This window comes from Nicotiana tabacum, chromosome 10 (assembly GCF_000715075.1).
Source record: "Nicotiana tabacum cultivar K326 chromosome 10, ASM71507v2, whole genome shotgun sequence".
NCBI lineage: Eukaryota > Viridiplantae > Streptophyta > Magnoliopsida > Solanales > Solanaceae > Nicotiana > Nicotiana tabacum.
Genome location: NC_134089.1, coordinates 123,998,041 through 124,017,039, shown reverse-complemented (window position 1 = coordinate 124,017,039; position 18,999 = coordinate 123,998,041). Strand labels below are relative to the sequence as shown.

At 36.5% G+C, this 18,999-nt stretch overlaps 1 long non-coding RNA gene across 1 annotated transcript; it reads left to right on the top strand.

The window, feature by feature from the left end:
• The first annotated feature begins 9,544 nt into the window (after positions 1 to 9,544).
• LOC107795204 (uncharacterized) lies at positions 9,545 to 11,656 on the top strand. The gene is made up of 2 exons (XR_012695977.1): positions 9,545 to 11,166; positions 11,399 to 11,656. It is a non-coding gene; the product is annotated as an uncharacterized LOC107795204 (long non-coding RNA).
• The last annotated feature ends 7,343 nt before the right edge of the window (positions 11,657 to 18,999 follow it).

Here is an 18,999-nt window from a genome sequence, read left to right as displayed (position 1 = left end):
CTTGGCGCAAGCAAAGATAGCTGGTGATTCTCTCTGACAGACAAATTGTTCAAAAAGCAGGAAGTCATTCAAGATATCATAAAATGTCACCTAAGTAAAGATCTCCAGTTGTGATAAGGCTGATTGAGCCGCAAATACAAATGGTGCTGGGTGTGGAACAATTAAAGTTGATGCCGAGCAAAAGTCTCTTGAAACCGACTCAAGCTGATTAAGCAGAAGCCAAGCTACCCAAGACTCAAGGCCACAAACTGACTACCATTTTCAAAACTGACAAAATTTTCTTTGTGTGAAAAAGGAACAAAGCAGTGAAAGGAAAGTGGTTAAAAAAAAGAAAAAAAAACAAAAAAAAAAGAGAAGAAAAAGAAATGAAGAGAAGAGCCGACAAAGGGAAGTTTCTCAAATCTTTGCCTTTATTTGTTTTGTTATTGTGCATAAAATCTTGCCATTGATCTTCACATTTTTTCCTCCTAGGATAAAAGTCCTAGTCTGGTGGATTTTCCTCACAATAGAAATCTTAGTCTGATGAATTTTTCTCCTAAGATAGAAGACCTAGTCTGATGAACTTTCTCTTAGGATCAAAATCTTAGTCTAATGAATTTTTCTCCTAAGATAGAAGACCTAGTTTGATAAACTTTCTCCTAGGATAGAAATCTTAGTCTGATGAATCTTTCTCCTAAGATACCGAAAAAATGGACCTAGTCTGATGAATTTTTTCCTAGGATCAAAATCTTAGTCTGATGAATCTTTCTCCTAAGATAGAAGACCTAGTCTGATGAACTTTCTCCTAGGATCAAAATCTTAGTTTGATAAATCTTTCTCCTAAGATAGAAAACCTAGTATGATGAACTTTCTCCTAGGATAGAAATCTTAGTTTGATGAATCTTTCTCCTAAGATAAGAAACCTAGTCTGATGAATATTTCTCCTAAGATAGAAATCTTAGTCGGATGAATCTTTCTCCTAAGATAACAATAAAACCCTAGTCTGATGAATCTTTCTCCTAGGATAGAAATCTTAGTCTGATGAATCTTTCTCCTAAGATACCAACAAAAAAAAATAAGAAAAGAGACCTAGTCTGATGAACTTTCTCCTAGGATCAAAATTTTAGTCTGATGAATCTTTCTCCTAAGATAGAAAACCTAGTCCGATGAATATTCTCCGAGGATAATAATTAAAAAAAAAAGGGTCAATTTTTAGTTTTCTTAAGTTATCAATCTTTAGTTGTCTTGAAATTAGGACCCTCCTGGATAATGAGATTTAATTTTAAAGTTTTTCAGGACCCTCTTGGATAATGGGATGTAGTTTTAAGTTTTTAGGACCCTCATGGATAATGAGATTTGTCTTTTAAATTCATAGAACTCTTTTGGATAACAGGATTCGATTAACATTCACAGATGTTCCTGGTACCAAACTGGGCAGAAAAGTTTCTTTTGTTTTGTCTGTTTTGTTGTAATAGCAGGCGCTCATGTTGAGAACAAGGGAAGTTATTTTAGAATTCAATTCAAGTTAGAAGTAGCAGAGGCTCGTGGCAAGAATGCGAGTCAACAATCCGAGATGACCAACAGAAGTAGTCTCAATCTAAAAAAAAAGATAAAAAAGGGAAAAAAAGAAAAAAAAAGAAAAAAAGAAGTGAATCCAAAATGCAGAAGCAGGAAAAAGATGTGAACTACTCAAGACGTGGTTGAAGTCATGAGCGCTACATGTCCGGTCTTGATCCAAAAGGTGAAGAAGAATGAACTAGCACCTGCAGCTAGCAAGCGCCAAGGTTCAAATCAAAAGTCCGCATGAAGAACCATTCAAGACTCAAGATCAAGCTTCAGAGGACTCATAGATAGGAATCTTGTAACTCGTAGCTGATAGGCTTAGTTAGTCTTTTCAATTTTGATTTAATAATAGGATCACGGACCGGAACCTCGATGGAACGGAACCTCAATCGGCTCTCCACCTCGGTACTCCATCACTCTTCCTAATTCTGAACTACACGTGGCCTGATTCCTTTATAGCCAAGGATATGTAGGCAGCTCAAATACTAGGGCTCGGTCACATTCTCCTTTCTCTTAGTTTTTAATCTCTCTAAATAAGGGTCGGGTCAAAAAACCTGTCTCGTCATTCTTTGTCTGAAAACTCTTTGCGTTTCCAGTCAAAGACGGGAAGTTGTAGACATGTAATTTTTAACCCTTCCCAAGATTTTACACATTTTAGCGTAAATATTTAATTTGGTTTAGCATCGCTATTCTAAATAGTGTTGACTCTTTTACTTTATTTTTATCACAAAAAGTAAAAAATTACAAAAAAAATATTTTTTTTATCTTTAGGTTAAAGTCAATTAGTATATTTATATTTATCGTATTATAACATTTGAAAATACAAAAAACAAAATAAGTTTCACGCGTAGTACTTAGTTTTATATTAGTTTATTTTAGTTTAGAGTGATTTTTATATTTTTATAGATACATTGTATTATTTGGTCTTTTTAGCCTAAGTTCAAACCCAAAAGACATGGTCCAACCCAATTACTCTTAGCCCATTCTTCCCAACCCATTCGCCCACTTAAGTGCAAGATTTAATCCTAGCCATCTATTTCCTTCTAATCCATTGGCCACCATCCCTTCCCACCTCCATATAAAATACTCAATTATAGAAACCTACCCTAAGTTTTCAATTCCTAGAGTTAGACCTACACTCTAAGTGAAGAACGACAACCTAATCTCACCTCTAAAATCATGAGCTTGTGATCTATACCCCAAAGCAGCAAACACTCCTGGACATCATTATTACTCCTAATATATATTTAGGCCAAAACCACTGGACTAAGGACTTTAAAAGCCACCAAGCTTTTGGTGTTGGACTTCAGTTCACTGTTTAGAGATTTAACATCGTGTTGGGCTGTTGAGGAAATTTACTATTTGTAAAAGTATGAAATAGAGGAACAGAAAGTAATGGAGGAGTATCAATAGAAGAAGACACTGTTGGACTGCGCAGAGTTCTTCGATCTCGTTATCTCTCCGTTAAGTCTCGTATTTCTGATGAGAGAGATGATATATCAAAAGTTGATTAAGATAAATTCAAGTCAATAATTGAGGAAGTAGAAAGACTACATCAGCGTGTTGTCAGATATTAGGAGGTTTTAGTTTATTGTTTGACTGAGGTCGATTTGAGTTTCGAGCTTTCTAGTATCAATTCGAGGTTCCGGTTTGTAATTTCGGTGTATCGATTCAAGGATTGTTACTTTGTTTAGCCCGATTGATTTGCAATTTTCAGCTTTGTGCATCAATAAAAGGTCCATTTTTCAATTTTCATTCTCGTTTCATTTTGTTATGATAGTTTGGTGTGCGTGTTGGTTGATTTGTGATTCTACGTTATTTGAGTAGCATGTCTTAGTTTTCGTTTAAATTGTTTTAATTAGTTTTCATTTCGATTGTGATGTATCTCGTCTAGTTTTGGTTTTTTGAATAAATAATTTTAATTGGGTAGATGAAAAATTTGGAGTTGTTTCTTTCTTGGCAAGTAATACGAATGGACCATAATGTGGGTCTTCAACCATAAGGAATCTGGTCAAGTATTAGATCATGTTAGCTAGCTTTTTTGCTCCCCAATATTATCCCGTCCATAAATTTGGCATCCCAACAATCTCAAAGATTAGGAAAATAATTTAAATGCTAGTTACTTTAGGCGTGTTATAAAAAAATTATTATAGCTACGGGTACGGTTCCTGTGACGTAGTTGTGATACGTAATCCCCAATTCGGGTGTGCATTTCATGTGACCCAATCATAACAACTTTTAATATTAATAAAATAAACATATTGTGAATTGTGGGTGCATTTCATGTAGCGTGGTTCGCAGCGTATTCCAAAACAAACAAGTTTACGACAATCGTAACTTGTCCAAGAAATAATTCCACAAATTTTAAAAGCGGTTTAAATAATTAAAAGTGGTTTATAAAGTTAAAAATTCACAATAGGGTTAAAACATGTAGTAAATCAGATAATAGACTAAATTTTAATAGTTTAAGCAACCGTGCTAGAACCACGGAACCCAGGAATGCCTAAAACCTTCTCCCGGGTTATTAGAATTTCTTATCTAGAATTTCTGGTTCGCATACTTTTAAATAAAGTAAAATTTCTCCTAAATTTGGGATTTAAAATAAACCGGTGACTTGGGACTCCCTAAATATTCCAAGTGATGACTCTGAAATTGAATAAAATAATTCCATTTCGAATAATGTCACTTTAATTGGAAAAACTCCCTTATATATACCCTTCGAGTGGTAAAAAGGAGGTGTGATAGCTCTTGATACAACCCCATACAGTGTTATGTGAAGTATTAATCTTGGTTATTTTCAATGGAAAACCTGTTCCAAAATTTTTGATAAAATTCTATCTTTATGAAAGCCAGCATTTCTATCACGACCCAGTTCCATCATAGGCCGTGATGGTGCCCAACATCATTGCTAGGCAAGCCAATACTGATCAAACTAATGATTTTCTATTTAAATAAATTACTAAGTGGATAAAAATTCTTCATTTGCTAAAATATTTAGAAATTTACCAATGGAGCCAAGTTAAAAGGAAGCAACGAATACAAACCGTAATCATGTATCCAATATCAAAATCATAAGTCTACTAGTGTGTGTGCCAAAATCTGGTGTCACAAGTATGTGGGCAATCTAGTAGAATGTACAAAAGAACACTAGCCTACTGTCCGGAAGAAAATAGACAGAAAAATAAAGCATAAAGAAGACTCCAGCTGCTGCAGAACTGGTCAGAAGACAGCTCACCGTGAAGTTTCGAATGGGGGATCAAATCTACGCGCCTGACTGGTGACCAGATGCACCTGCCTCAAATCCTATGCAATTAAGTACAGAAGTATAGTGTGAGTATATAAAAATATGTACTCAGTAAGTATCTAGTCTAACCTCGAAGAACTAGTGACGAGGGGTCGACTTCGACACTTATTAGGGCCAACAATATAATAAAATGGAATTTCTAATTTAAGCATAATATATGGAGATAACAATAAGCTCACTTGTCACATTTTTAGACTTCAACACTATTCAGCTAGATGAGAGCTTGGGTTATGAGGAGGAGCCAGTTGCTAGTATTGCTAGACATGATCGCCAGTTGAGATCCAAGAGGATTTTTGCGGTAAAGGCTCAGTGGAGGGGCCAACCAGTTGAGGAGGCGACTTAGGAGTCCGAGGAGGACATGCGGAGCAGATATCCACACTTATTCAGCACTTCGGGTATGAATCTAAACCCGTTCGAGGGCGAACGTTTGTTTAAGAGGTGGAGAATGTAACGACTCGACTAGTTGTTTTGCTTTCTAGAACCCCGTTCCCCTAAATAAGACCTCCTATACTTGCTTTTATTGATTTATGACTTGTGGGGATCGTTAGTTCGGGATTTGGAAGAAATTGAGTTGAAATCGCAACACTTGGTTCCTTAAGGCTGATGTAAAAGGCCAAGTTTGACTTTGGTCAACATTTTGAGTAAACGACCTCGGAATCAGGATTTGACTGTTCCAATAAGTTTGTATGATTCTTTTAGACTTGGGCGTATGTTCGGATCGGGTTTTGGATGACCAGAGAACATTTTGACGCCTAATAGTGAAAGTTGCTTTCGAAGGATTTTGAAGTTCTTTAAATTTGTTTTGGAGCGGGTTTTGGTGATATCGAGGTCCAAACAGAATTCCAAGACTGGGAATTGTTCCGTAAAGTCATTTAAGACTTTCACACAAAATTTTGTGTCATTCCGAGTAGTCTAAGTATGATGTGAAGCATTCGGAGAATTTGGAAAATTTGAAGTTCAAACTTTGATTCAATTTGTTTTTATGAGGTATGATTCTTGGTTTCGTTGTTATTTTTTGCATTTCGAGAGTTCAAGAAAGTCCGTATTATGATTACAGACCTGTTAGTGCCTTTGAACGGGGTCCCGAGTGGCTCGAGTGAGTTTCGGACCCCTTGAAGCAAAGTATGAGAAACCAGAAAATCCCAGTTTTGGTTTCCTTCTTCGCGAATGCAAAGGGACCATCGCATTCGCGTAGAAGGAATTGGGACTGGGGGGAAAGTGTGCTACGCATTCGAGATAGCTAGTCCACATTCGCGAAGGGTTGTCCAAGCCAGTCTCCACGTTCGTGAGGCCTTGGTCTCGTTCGCAATGTAGAGTCTCCAGGGTGTCTGAGCCGTTTGCCTCGCGTTCGCAATGCAGGAGACAGCTGGGCAGTGAGTTTTAAAAACAGGACTTAGGCATTTTTGGGGTCATTTATTGCACTCTTGGGCTATTTGAGAGCTTTTAAGGAGGGGATTTCGACCTAGCTTTGTGAGGTAAGTAATTTATACCTAATGTGAGTTTAATACATAGTTTATGGGTAGATTATAACATGTAATTTAGTGAAAATCATGGGTTTAGAGGAAAACCTAGGTTTTTTATAAAAATGAGATTTTAACATGAAAATGGTTATGAAACTTAGTGAAAATTATATATTTATGTTCCTAAGGTTATGGGTAACAACTTTCTTAAAATATTTCCGGAATCCGGGCACGTCGGCCTGAGGATGAATTTTAGGAATCTTGCATTTTGAGTTGGAAAATTACTTTAATAGTTGGGATATGAACTTTTAAGCCTATATTGATTAGTTTTTACACTATTTGGATAGTTTTGGATTGTTCGACACCAAATTGAGGGTTTGGGTATAAGCTTGGACCGAAAAGTAGGCCTTGAGACGAGATAAGTCTCTTTTCTTGCCTTGTAAGAGGAAAATTTCCCCATAGGTGAACTTAATTAATATGTGATTAATTGTGGGTGCTAAGTACGCATGAAGTGACAAGAGTCCGTACGTAGCTACTATTCCTGATTATGTCTGGGTAGTTTTAGGTTTACATTTTGTGGACACCGTTATTTGATTATATTTGCTAATTGTAACAAATGGAATTAAATTGATGATTTTCCAAGGATTTAAAGGCTTCAAGTTGAATTGTCTTTATTTTCAAAAGAATCAAGAAAGGGTTATGTAATGATAAAATTATATTTGACCGCGTCGCATGTATGATCCACAAGCGGGGTAATTCTTTATATTTATATTTGACCGCATCACACGTATGATTCACGAGCGGGGTGAATAAATGCATCTATGGTTCGCGCCGTTCGACCTTCAGTAGTGCACAATTTACATTTATGTTGGATCGGGCCAAACGTCCTCAGTGAAATTTATGTGTGATAATAGAACTGGAAGTCCTTTTTATAACTTGTATTAATTCATCGTTTGAGAGATCGTTTGTTTTAAATAAAGGAAGTGTTTTGGGTTCTTAAATATGACGAAAGAATTGTTCAGCTATTTCTTGTTATGAGTTTTGTTGTTATCTTTATATATCATGCTTAACTAGAACGTTATATTATTATATTGTTAGCCCTAGTAAGTGTCGGAGTCGACCTCTCGTCACTACTTCTTCGAGGTTAGACTAGATACTTACTGGGTACATATTTTTATGTACTCATGTTATACTTCTGTATTTAATTGTACAGGATTTGAGGCAGATGCATCTGATCACCAGTCAGGCGCGTAGATTTGATCCCCCTTTCGAGACTTCACGGTGAGCTGCCTTCTGGGCAGTTCTGCAGTGGCTAGAGTCTTCTTTATGCTTTATTTTTCTATCTATTTTCTTTCAAACAGTAGGCTAGTGTTCTTTTGTACATTCTACTAGATTGCCCACATACTTGTGACACCAAATCTTGACATACGCACTAGTAGACTTATGATTTTGGTATTATATACATGATTAAAACTTGTATTCGTTGCTTCCATTTAACTTTGTTTCATTAGTAAATTTCTAAATCTTTTGACAAATGAAGAATTATTATCCACTTAGTAATTTACACAAATGGGAAATCACTACTTTGATCAACACAGTGTTGGCTTGCCTAGCAATGATATTGGACACCATCACGGCCTACGATGGAATTGGGTCGTGACAATGCATATCCTACTAAAAAGTTGAATTTTTTTCCTTTACTCCTGAAAGGAAAGGTTTTAGATGTTCACACACTTCTTTGAATCATGAGTTAATCTCACAATGAACTCATGTAACAATGTGAGGGTTGAATTCACAACTATCTAGCTATCTAGCTCCTCGCTCCTATAAAATACAAGAAAAACATTTATGTTGCCTACCTACGTTATTTTATAATTCAATTCAATTTCGCAGATATATAATCAAAATTCCATTGTCAATTATGACTTATGAATGAAAGGAACTGTTCGAGGTCCTGATGGAGGACATAAGAGATAGTTCATAACCTTAAATCAGTCTACATATCGGCACTAGTATAAAATCTTATGAATGCCAGCGAGTACAAGTTGATATTGCCTTGACCTTGCATTTTTGAAGTTACTGCATTCTGGAGTTTAGCTTTCTACTTAAGTCACTGCTTTTTTTAGAAATTTTATATATGCTTTTATTGCTCATACTAGATGCAAGCCGTCACTATCTATGTGAACATCAGTAACTACTTGGTGATTGCTTCTCTTGATAATAAATGGTGCTTTTATGAACATGCTTTTGATTTATTCTTCATTGAGCCATGCTCAGGCTTCCATTCCCAGAATACAAAAAATGAACAATGCTAGATACTTTTGTTGGATTGGGACTCCTCATTATTTTATATGTTTACTTGAAAGAATTCTCTCTTACAAATTTATACAAGATTAAAAAGGCTCAATTCTTTAATTTTTAGGTAAGGTTGCCATCCTTCTTATTGTGGTGGTTGAAATTTCTTTTTACATAATGCATTTTGATTCACTTTGAAATTTGAATATCTTTTATTTTGCTTTATCCCATCCAATGAATAGTAATACCTTGGATGTGGGGTGGGCAGACTTGCATCGATTGTCAATTCTATGTCTTGATTGCTTTAATCCCCGTAGGTAATTGAAGTTTTGGACTATACAAAATCTGTTGTCCTGTTGGTCATAGTGTTATGATATGCTTCTCCACATGATGCCAGAATAAAGGAACGGGGAGTTGCTCAATAGATTTTGCATGTTTGGTCATTTTTCTTTTCTTTGTGTTGCAATATGGTATTATACATATTAACAAAACAAGGAAGTATAACCAGTAGGTATTTTGCTAATTGCAAAGTTGTCTAACTTCCCCTTTAACAAATTGGTTGTATTTTTTCCTTGCTATGTCAATTCGAAATGTAAGTATTGAACTTATAACACATCTCGGGTACAATATTTGGCTCTTTAGTCTAGCTAAAACTATCATGAAAGATGTACATAATATTTGACTTTATGCAGAAGTAGAGTATGTCTTTGACGACGTAGTATATCCTAGGCCTATAAATTCTGCTATGTGGATTTCCTATAAACTTCAATTTCAGTCTTTCAAGCTAGGCTCCGCGCTGGCAGAGGTAAACCAGGTCCAACTTATAAAGCATATTTAAGGCTGGTTGACCACAATGTGTGACTATTGTTTGTTGCTTCACTTATATAAGCAACAACATTAGGATTTTTTTTATTTTAAAAAAGAACCAACAAAGTAACTCCGCGAGCTAAACACATCTCAAATGTAATGTAAATTGAACGTAAGATGTCAATGATCCTCTTGCTCCACAGTTGATATGATTTGAGCAGTCAATATAGCTGAGTATTACACATGTCTGTGCTGAATTGCTGGTACTAGCATATAAGAAGAGCATGCTGGTGTTGCAATTGTTACTGTCAAGTGATGCCTCTCCTTGCCACGCTCATTAGATATTTGAAATTTGTAATACCATGTTAGAGAATACAAAATTTAGTTTTTTCTACTATATCACCAGGTATGCTTCGTGGATCCTCATATATTTTTCTCAGTATAAGAATTTCAGGTTGAGATTGAAGATTGTCATTTTCCTCGTGTGGAGATTCCTTTCCCCTATGGTTCTAGGTGTTGGAAATGGCAAACTCCCACCTTGGGAAGAATTTCTCCCTATAAAAGAAGGCCTAATGTTTAGGATTTAAACACACCTCTCATTTTCCTTCTTATCTTCTTAAGTCATTTGTATTTTCTCTCTTTAGTATTATTTCACTTGTATTTTTGGAGTGAAATAAAATATTGGTTGTGTCCGAGGAAGTAAGCAAAATTGGCCGAACCTCGTAAATTCTGGTGTTCCTTTTATTGTTGCTTTATTGTCTTATTTATTATTTGGTGGCTGTCATAATTTTTGGTATAATAGTTGTGATTCATTCACACTATATACATTTGGCTTCCACAACACTAGGAACAATCGTCACCGGCCTTTCAATTTAATCCATAAGCCTCTATCGATAAAGCCAAATTACATCAGAGAGCAGAGCACACAAGCTTATACAAAGGTCGCCATAATAACATCCACACATTGGAAAATATGAGTTTGGATTTATTACTTTATTTGTCTTGATGCAGGTATGCCAATAATTACTTGCTTCTTTTATATGGATTGTATTTCTATCCAACAATCTTTTACACCATCTGAAAATATTGTTATTACATGGTAGAAATGCGTGCATCCCTAATATACTCTTGTAGTAAGGAAAAATTATTTATAATCTTAATTAGATGTCCTTCATAGTTGAAATTTACTTTTTACTTACTTGGCATCCCATTTCAGAACAAGCCCCAAAAAGAAAGCCTGTGTCATATTATGTTATAATATTTTCTTATAAATAATATTTTCTTATAAATCATCTTCACATTGGCGATATATTCGCGATGAATGCGAAATCAGTTTATGAATGAACTGGTAACAGATTTTTCGTGGTAAACTATACTGAATATGAATTGATTTGATTTTTAGCATTGGAAAGCCTTACCCTTTTTAACAGAAAGTTCTAATTCTCACTAGCAAATAGGTTTTGGTGATAGTTTTCGATCAAGATTGATGCACATACTTGAGTTGATTTCAATTTGCTATCAGAAAAATCTCTTGATAATATATATTGTGTGTTTTTATTCTTTTTCTTCTAGCAAAGATTGTTGCATCTGGTGGTGTTTTAATGACTCAAGTGTCTATCGACCATGAGAAGTAAATCAAACTAAATTGGTTAACTGTAGACATTCTTGCAGAGCTACTCAACCAAGTTCTATCCAAGGATATTAAGAAGCTTAACCCGATAGATCAGTAGTTTGAGCATGAAAACTGGAGAAAGAAATGTGAGTTTGAATTGTTCTATTTGTATGTCCTTATCCTTGGTGGGTAAATTGTATGACTTTTATTTTGTAACTAATTCACATGTGCAGAAAATGATATTTCTACTGTAGCGGCTTGATGAAGTTTGTGCTAATTAGTATCTACCTTAAACATAAAGTGTATAATATTCAACAACTTATAGTCGCTATGAAGTTTCCTCCTTTGACTTTATGTATATCTCTTAAATTATTGCAGATTGATTTGACAATGTAGCAAGTGTTGGAGGAACGCGTGGTTATCTTTGTGGATGTAATTTAAAAAGAGGAACGAAGTTCACAATATAGTTTTCAATGTTCTGCTGCTATTCCCCGAGGATGGTTTATGCCTCACTTTTGGGTTTGCAAAATCATAGCTCTTCTTTTCAAGTATTTATTGCTGTAAGAGTTACAAGTATATGTCCCAAGCATACAGAGTGTATGATTTAAATAAAACTTGAAATCTATATTTTGCGACTTATCAACTGTAAATTCTTTTCTATTTTAGCTTCTTTGTATTGTTGTTTGTATGTATGATTTTTTGAAGAACATCAAATGTTGGGCCCGTCTAATATTCCATAACTAGCCGTCTAAATCATGAACAGTTTTTTTTTACTAAACATCATGCATATATCCTACTAAAAAGTTGAAAATTTCTTTTTTCCTTCAATTTTCCATGGTCATCAATGTATTTTGGTCCTTTTGGTTGTCTGGTAAGCAAGGTTGTCCAATATTAATGCTCAAACTTGGATTCCTCACCCAATTTTTTTTTTTTGTTTATTTATCATTATCATTTTTTATCATTAGTCCCCCCCCCTCCAAATCTATCTAGTTCCTTCTTATACAATCATATGATGAAGTCTCATTAAATGTATACATTTAGAGAAAAGGAGGAGTATTGCAAAATTTTTACCTACTTTATTCCTTGTGAAATTCGACCAAACACATTTAATCTCTTCATTTGATGAAAGCATAAGGCTTGGCTGGGCGCGAGCTCCATTTCACCTCATGCCAGGTGAGGTAAGGTCTGGGGCAAGCTCCTCCTTGCCTGTCTTTTTTCTTTCGTGTTTTTTCTTGTATTTTTAATATTCTTTTGTGCAACTTTCATTCCTCTTTGCGTTCCAATTGTCATGACCCCGGTTCGTCCTCCGTGAACCATCGTGACGGCACCTAGTCCTCTACGACTAGGTAAGCCTAAATTGCGGAAGATAACCAAAGTGCGGAATAAAAAACAAATTAAAATAGAATGAAGAGTGATAAAACAGTGTTTAAAAGTGCTCTAACTCCAGAATATCTAACAAGGAAAAGAAATATAGAAGGACAAATATTTAAAAGCTTTAATAGAAAAGGGCTCCTCGGTCTGCGGACGCATCAGATATACCTCGAAGTCGCTGGAGCAGTCGCCTCGCCTCAAGGGTGATAGGACTGAGTCGCAGTACTTGGATCTGCACATGAAAAACATACGCAGAAGGGGCATGAGTACACCACAACGGTACTCAGTAAGTGCCAAGCCTAACCTCGGTCGGGTAGCGACGAGGAAGGACAGGGCCCTACTGAGATAAAATAAAGCATATAAGACATGACAGTATAAGATAAGCAGTACAACTGAAAACTAACGATAAGAATTTAATACAGGAAAACAAGGAATTCAACAACTGAAACAGAGGCAAAAACAATCATAAGGAAATAACCGGGGATCTCTCAGTATCCCGAGGATCTCTTAGTACCCTCAATAAACGCTAGGGACCTCTTGGTATCCCGATGATCTCTCGGTATCCTCAATATATGCTAGGGATCTCTTGGTATCCTGAGGATCTCTCGGTATCCTCAATTTGTTCTAGGGATCTCTTGGTATCCCGAGGATCTCTCGGTATCCTCAATTTGTGCTAGGGATCTCTTGGTATCCCGAGGATCTCTTGGTATCCTCAATATGTACTAGGGATCTCTTGGTATCCCGAGGATCTCTTAGTATCCTCAATATACGTGCCAGTGATCTATTGGTATCCCGCACCTCAGTTCAAATCATAAATACGTACATGAGATCTCCTGGGATGTTGTCCCGTAGTCCCAAAGCAAAACACACAGCAGCAACACAAGAATACTCAATTAAGCTCAATTTCGTATCAAGTAAATAGGTAATTCTAATCTAACATGCTTCACACAATTCAATTAAGGCAGTTAAACAAATAAACAGTTAAGTCAATTAGACATGCTTTTTATAAGCTAACAGCAGGTTTAAATTACAAGTAAAATAAAACAGGAAAAGGAACACAATTGGAATTACTTAAAGAAAATCGGATTTTCAACAATTAGCTCAAGTACACACTCTTCACCTCACGCACAAGGCATTTAAGTATCAAATATACCGAATTCTAAGGGGAAGGTCCCCCACACAAGGTTAGACAAGTCACTTACCTCGAACCGGCTCAATAATCAACTTGAAACCACGTTGTTGCCATGAGTACTCGACTCCAAATAGCCCAAATATATTTAATTCAATTTCATAACGTAAATAACACTTCAAGTAACTGATTCTACAAAGAAATTCTAAGCTAATACACGAAATTAGGTAAAATGACCAAAATGCCCCTCGGGCCCACGTCTCGGAATCAGGTAAAATTTATATTTTCAGAATTTTCATACTCTCACGAGTCTAACCATACTAAAATTATCCAAATCTGATATCAAATCCACAATTAAAACTCATATTTTTGGTCTAAGAACTTTTCCCCAAATTTTCATACAAATTCCGAAATTTAATGAAGAATTTATGTTTAGATTAATGGGTTACATGAAAAAAGGAGTTAAGAATCATTACCCAATCGATATCTCTGAAAATCCCTTAAAATCTCGCTCAAATCCGAGCTCCCAAGCTTAAGTTTTGATAAAAATGGCTAAATCCTCGATTTTGAACTTAAACATTCTGCCCAGGCGCGTTCTTCTTCTCGAACGCGAGGCTACGGTCGCGAACGCGATGCACTAAAGTTCCACTGGGCAGTCTCCCTCAATGCGAACGCGATGCCTGAGCCGCGAACGCGATGATCATTTCTCTTCTCCTACGCGAACGCGAGACTGCCTTCGCGAATGCGTAGGCACAAAGTCCCACAACCTCGCGAATGCGTAAGCTCCTTCGCAAATGCGAAGTGTTAATTCCTCAGCATCCCTAGCTCCTCTTCGCGAATGCGAGACCCCACTCACGAACGTGAAGAAGGAAACCAGAATGACTGCTGCAACATTTTTCTGCAATTCTCTAAGTCCAAAAATGACCCGTTGAGCATCCGAAACACACCCGAGGCCCTCGGACCTCAACTAAACATGCCAACCAATCCTAAAATATAATTCAAACTTGTTCCAACCTTCGGAACGGTCAAAACAACATCAAAACACCTATTTTTATCGGATTCAAGCCTAAGAATTCCAAAAACTCTAACAATACATTTTTGATCAAAAAGTCTATCAAACCTCGTCCGAATGACCTGAAATTTTGCACACACGTCACATTAAACACTACGGAGCTACTCCAACTTTCGGAATTCCATTCCGATCCTCGGATCAAAATATCACTATCGAATCGGAAACTTCAAAAATTCAACTTTCGGCATTTCAAGCCTAAATTAGCTACATACCTCCAAAACACAATCCGAACACTCCCCTAAGCCCGAAATCATCCAACGGAGCTAACGAAACCATCGGATTTCCATTCCAAGGCCTTCTTCACACTGTTCTGACTACGGTCAAGCCTAAATGTCCCAAAACTCTCCGAAACTCAAAACCGAACATCCTGTCAAATCAAAATAGCAGAAATAAACTTGGGGAAAGCAGTTATTGGGGGATCGGGGCTTAAATTTATAAGAGGACTGGCTGAGTCGTCACACCAATAGTCCTACATATAAAAATAACTCAATTAAGCTCAAGTGTCGCACAATTTAATAATAAATATACCAAAATGTTAGGTAAATAATTCAATAAATTAAAGATATAGAATTATGGCTAAACATCACCCATGTATGAAGATAATTATTATATGATATACTCCATTGTTCCAACTTATATGTCGCTTTTGCTTATCAAAATTCAATATTTGAAATGTATTTCTTATCATTTTAAACTTTGTATATAATTTTTTTAATATTTATATTTAAATTTTCATATTAAGTTGATCTAATCCAATTTTGCTTGGACAATAAGCCAATTGACTCTTAAAAAGGAAAAGTGATGAGTATTTTGGGAAGGATAGAGTATATATATTGAGACTGTATTAGTTTATATTATACCTTCAAATACGACGTAAAGTAGAAATTTGGTATAATATATAGTACTTACATCATTTAAATGTTATGTTTGAAGAATTTCATAGGTGGATAGTGAAAGTACAAGAGGAGGGAGGGGGTGAATTGTATATTTTAAACTTAATCTCTATTAGTTGACTGGTTTCTCAATTAGTCAACTAGATGCAAAAACCTAACAATTATAATAACATAATATAAAACACAGAAAGTAAGTGCATGAATTAAAGACACCGTAATTTTATACTGGTTCAGATTCAATGTGAATCCTAGTCCAGTCCCCTTGGATTGCAAGAGAGTTCTCTTTAGTAAATGTGTTTCTTCAAGTACATTGGAAATGACGTGATAGCTCAGTTCCTATAACACTCGTCTCTTTTGATACAATACCTCACCAGTGTTGTACTCTCCTTTTTTCTCTGACTTGTTACACAACAGATCTTAGAGAACTATAATGTTTGTTTGCAGTAGAATAAAGAGAGGAGTTTTGGTTCGATCAAAGTATATTTGTCTAAGGCTTGATGCTGAGTATAAATACTTTGGTGAAGACCGTTTGCTGACGAGACTTGACAACCTAAGAGATTTGTTCCTTGGAAAGAGATTGATTCTTTCCAAGAATAAGATTGCTTGCCGTTGCTCTTCCTTGATGAGAGGAAATTGACAGCTTTCCTTCTACAGATGTTAACGATGAGGGTTTACTCCTTGATTGTTGGTCCTTCCAAAATTAGCCGCTCAGCTAATCTTTTTACAGAATCTTTGATGCTTTTTGACTGCTTCAATCTTCCGGATTGAATGTACTGGCCTTGATTGATGCCTTATGTTTAGGCTTGCTTGATTCTTTCCATCGCAACTGTCCATGATCTTTGCTGACTGATTTCTTTCCTTAAGCATCCAGATTGACTTCATCAATCTTGTAGTAGCTCCTTGATTCCTTGATCTTCTGCAATTGATTTCTTGCACAGATATATTATTTGCATCATTAAAATTATATCTAACAATCTTCCCCTTTTTGATGATGACAAAATAATATATATGTATAAACACCAGTTGACTTCCCTGTGTTTTACTCCCCCTCAATGTATGCAGTTGACAGGTGCATGGCACTCCCTTTCAGTTCATGCAGTCGACTAGTCCATGGTTGGAGTCGACTCCTGCCATGATGCTACTCCTGCCATGATGCTACTTGTGACACACAGTCAGCTATACCTGTACAGATACAACATATACTCTTCTCCCCCCTTTTGGCATTAACAAAGAGGGAACAAACCAAGAACTAAACATAATATATAACACTAAACAATAGAGTAATAGTAAAAAAACACCTAAGAGAAAAAAAACAGAAATTGTCTAATGGATGAGTCAACAACCCAAAAACAGCACAACAAAAAAATTGTCTTAAGCAACCATATTAACGACGCAAAAAGTAAGTAAGAGTGTTGTAGATGGCCTCCTTCAATTGTTCAAAGCTAGCATTGGCGGAGATGCTCACTCCATCCAATCTGTCATGAATCTCCTTGAAAGCTTTGATAGCATTCTCCCTAACTCTGAGAACATCAACTCTAATCTTTGACACATCAGACCCTGTTTCCTTAGAGATGGCATGAATGTCACCAACAATAGACTGAGTGGTTGTGAGGAGATTTTGGATTTCAGAGAGTTGAGTGTCAATGGCACGAAGCTTTTCACTAAGGTTAGAATTACCAGGGCTGGGATGAGAGACAGAAGGTTTAGGTTTGGGCTTTATAAGAGCATGCTTTGCTTCACCTTCGTGCTTCTTAACCCAGGAGCCCTTCATACTCACATATCCCATACTAGAAAAGGCTCTAGAATTGTAAGACTTTGAAACAGTGATGAAGGGATAGTTGGACAGGGAAATTTGGTAAGCTTCCAGAATGTGAGTGATGGTCATGCCATAGTGTAGACTGGTAGGACCTTCAGCACTTTCAATCATGAAATTGATGACCCGGGAGGACAACTTGACTTTGAGTTTGGTCACAAGACAGTATACTAAGAAAGTGTCTCTTTGAGAGAAGGTTGAAAAGGAACCAGTGCGGGGAAGCAGAATAGTTACTACAATGTGAGCCAGGACTCGAGTTTGGAAACTGACATCACTGGGACCTAACTGGTTGGGAAGGGAGTTAGAGGGACACTCAACAATATACTGTTTGGCTTGGTTAAAAGAAATTTCAAAATCATCTGGCCAAGTATTTTTGAAAAGCATAGGAAAACTAGAACATCGACATTGAAAGAGAGAATCAAACAGGGCACAATCAAGAATAATGCGCTTACCTATTCCAACCTGTTAGGTTTACTAGAACGGAGATTAGCATAAAATATCTTTACCAGGGGTTCATAGACCTTAGGTGGAGGAATAGAGAGGAACTTAGCCCACCCTTGATGAACAAAGAGGTTTTTGACCTTACAATTTAGGGCTTCCATGTCATCAAGGTCGACTTTTCTTCCATGAGCAATGGGCATGTCCTTCAGAGTAACGAAGAAATCCTTATTTGGAGAATCCCAGAAATTCAGGTCAGATTCTAGAGAGCCAGAAAGATCAATCTTGGATTTCTTTGGGGTAGAGGAAATAGGGGGGTCTTCCATAGGTCGTTTTCGTAGGGTTTTTTCTCCTAAGGTTTGAGAGTGGTCAGAGAAATCTCCCTATGAAGAAGCAAAATCCTCAGAGTGGTCGGACCCTAGGTCTACTTGTTCTGGGGGCATAAAAGGGGTTTTGCTTTGGAGCGAGTACTTTTTCTAGTGGAAGCAGAGGGATTTCTGGGTTGTTTGGACATTGAAGGAAAGAAGGTTTGATCAGAGCTTTGGAGAAGGGTTTTCTAGATGATAGAGATGAAAGTGACTGAAAGGGGTTCTCCGCCTTAAGAAGAAGACCTTCTGACGGTTGAGTACAGAAAAGGAAAAGGCGTCAGTTGAAGGGACGCGATGATTGGTTTTCAAACTTAGAACGACGAACTGATATGAAAGAAGAGAAAAAGAGAGGGAAAAATGGAGGCGTAATTAATGCATGAGTAAAGGACAATCATTACACCTATAAAAGTAACTGCAGTACACATAGGTCCTATAGGTTATTAGTTAAGAAAGTAATGCCAAGTAATTTTCTTAAAGCACAAAATCTATCCTCTAATAATGGCTTAGTAAAAATATCTGCTAACTGATCAGTAGTTCCAACAAAAGATATTTCTATGTCTCCCTTAAGAACATGATCTCTAATAAAGTGATGCTTGATATCTATATGCTTTGCTCTAGAATGATGCACAAGATTTTTTGAAAGACAAATAGCACTTGAATTATCACAAAAAATTTGTATAGGTTTAAACGAAAGTTCATGGTCACCCAATTGATGGGACATCCACAGTAATTGTGCGCAGTATTGTCCAATGACAATGTAATCAGCTTCAGTGGTGGATAATGCAACTGATGCTTGTTTTTTACTATTCCAGGATATCAATGCCTTTCCAAGTAATTGACATGTACCACTTGTGCTTTTTCTATCTTCCTTATCACCTACAAGGTTATCATCTGA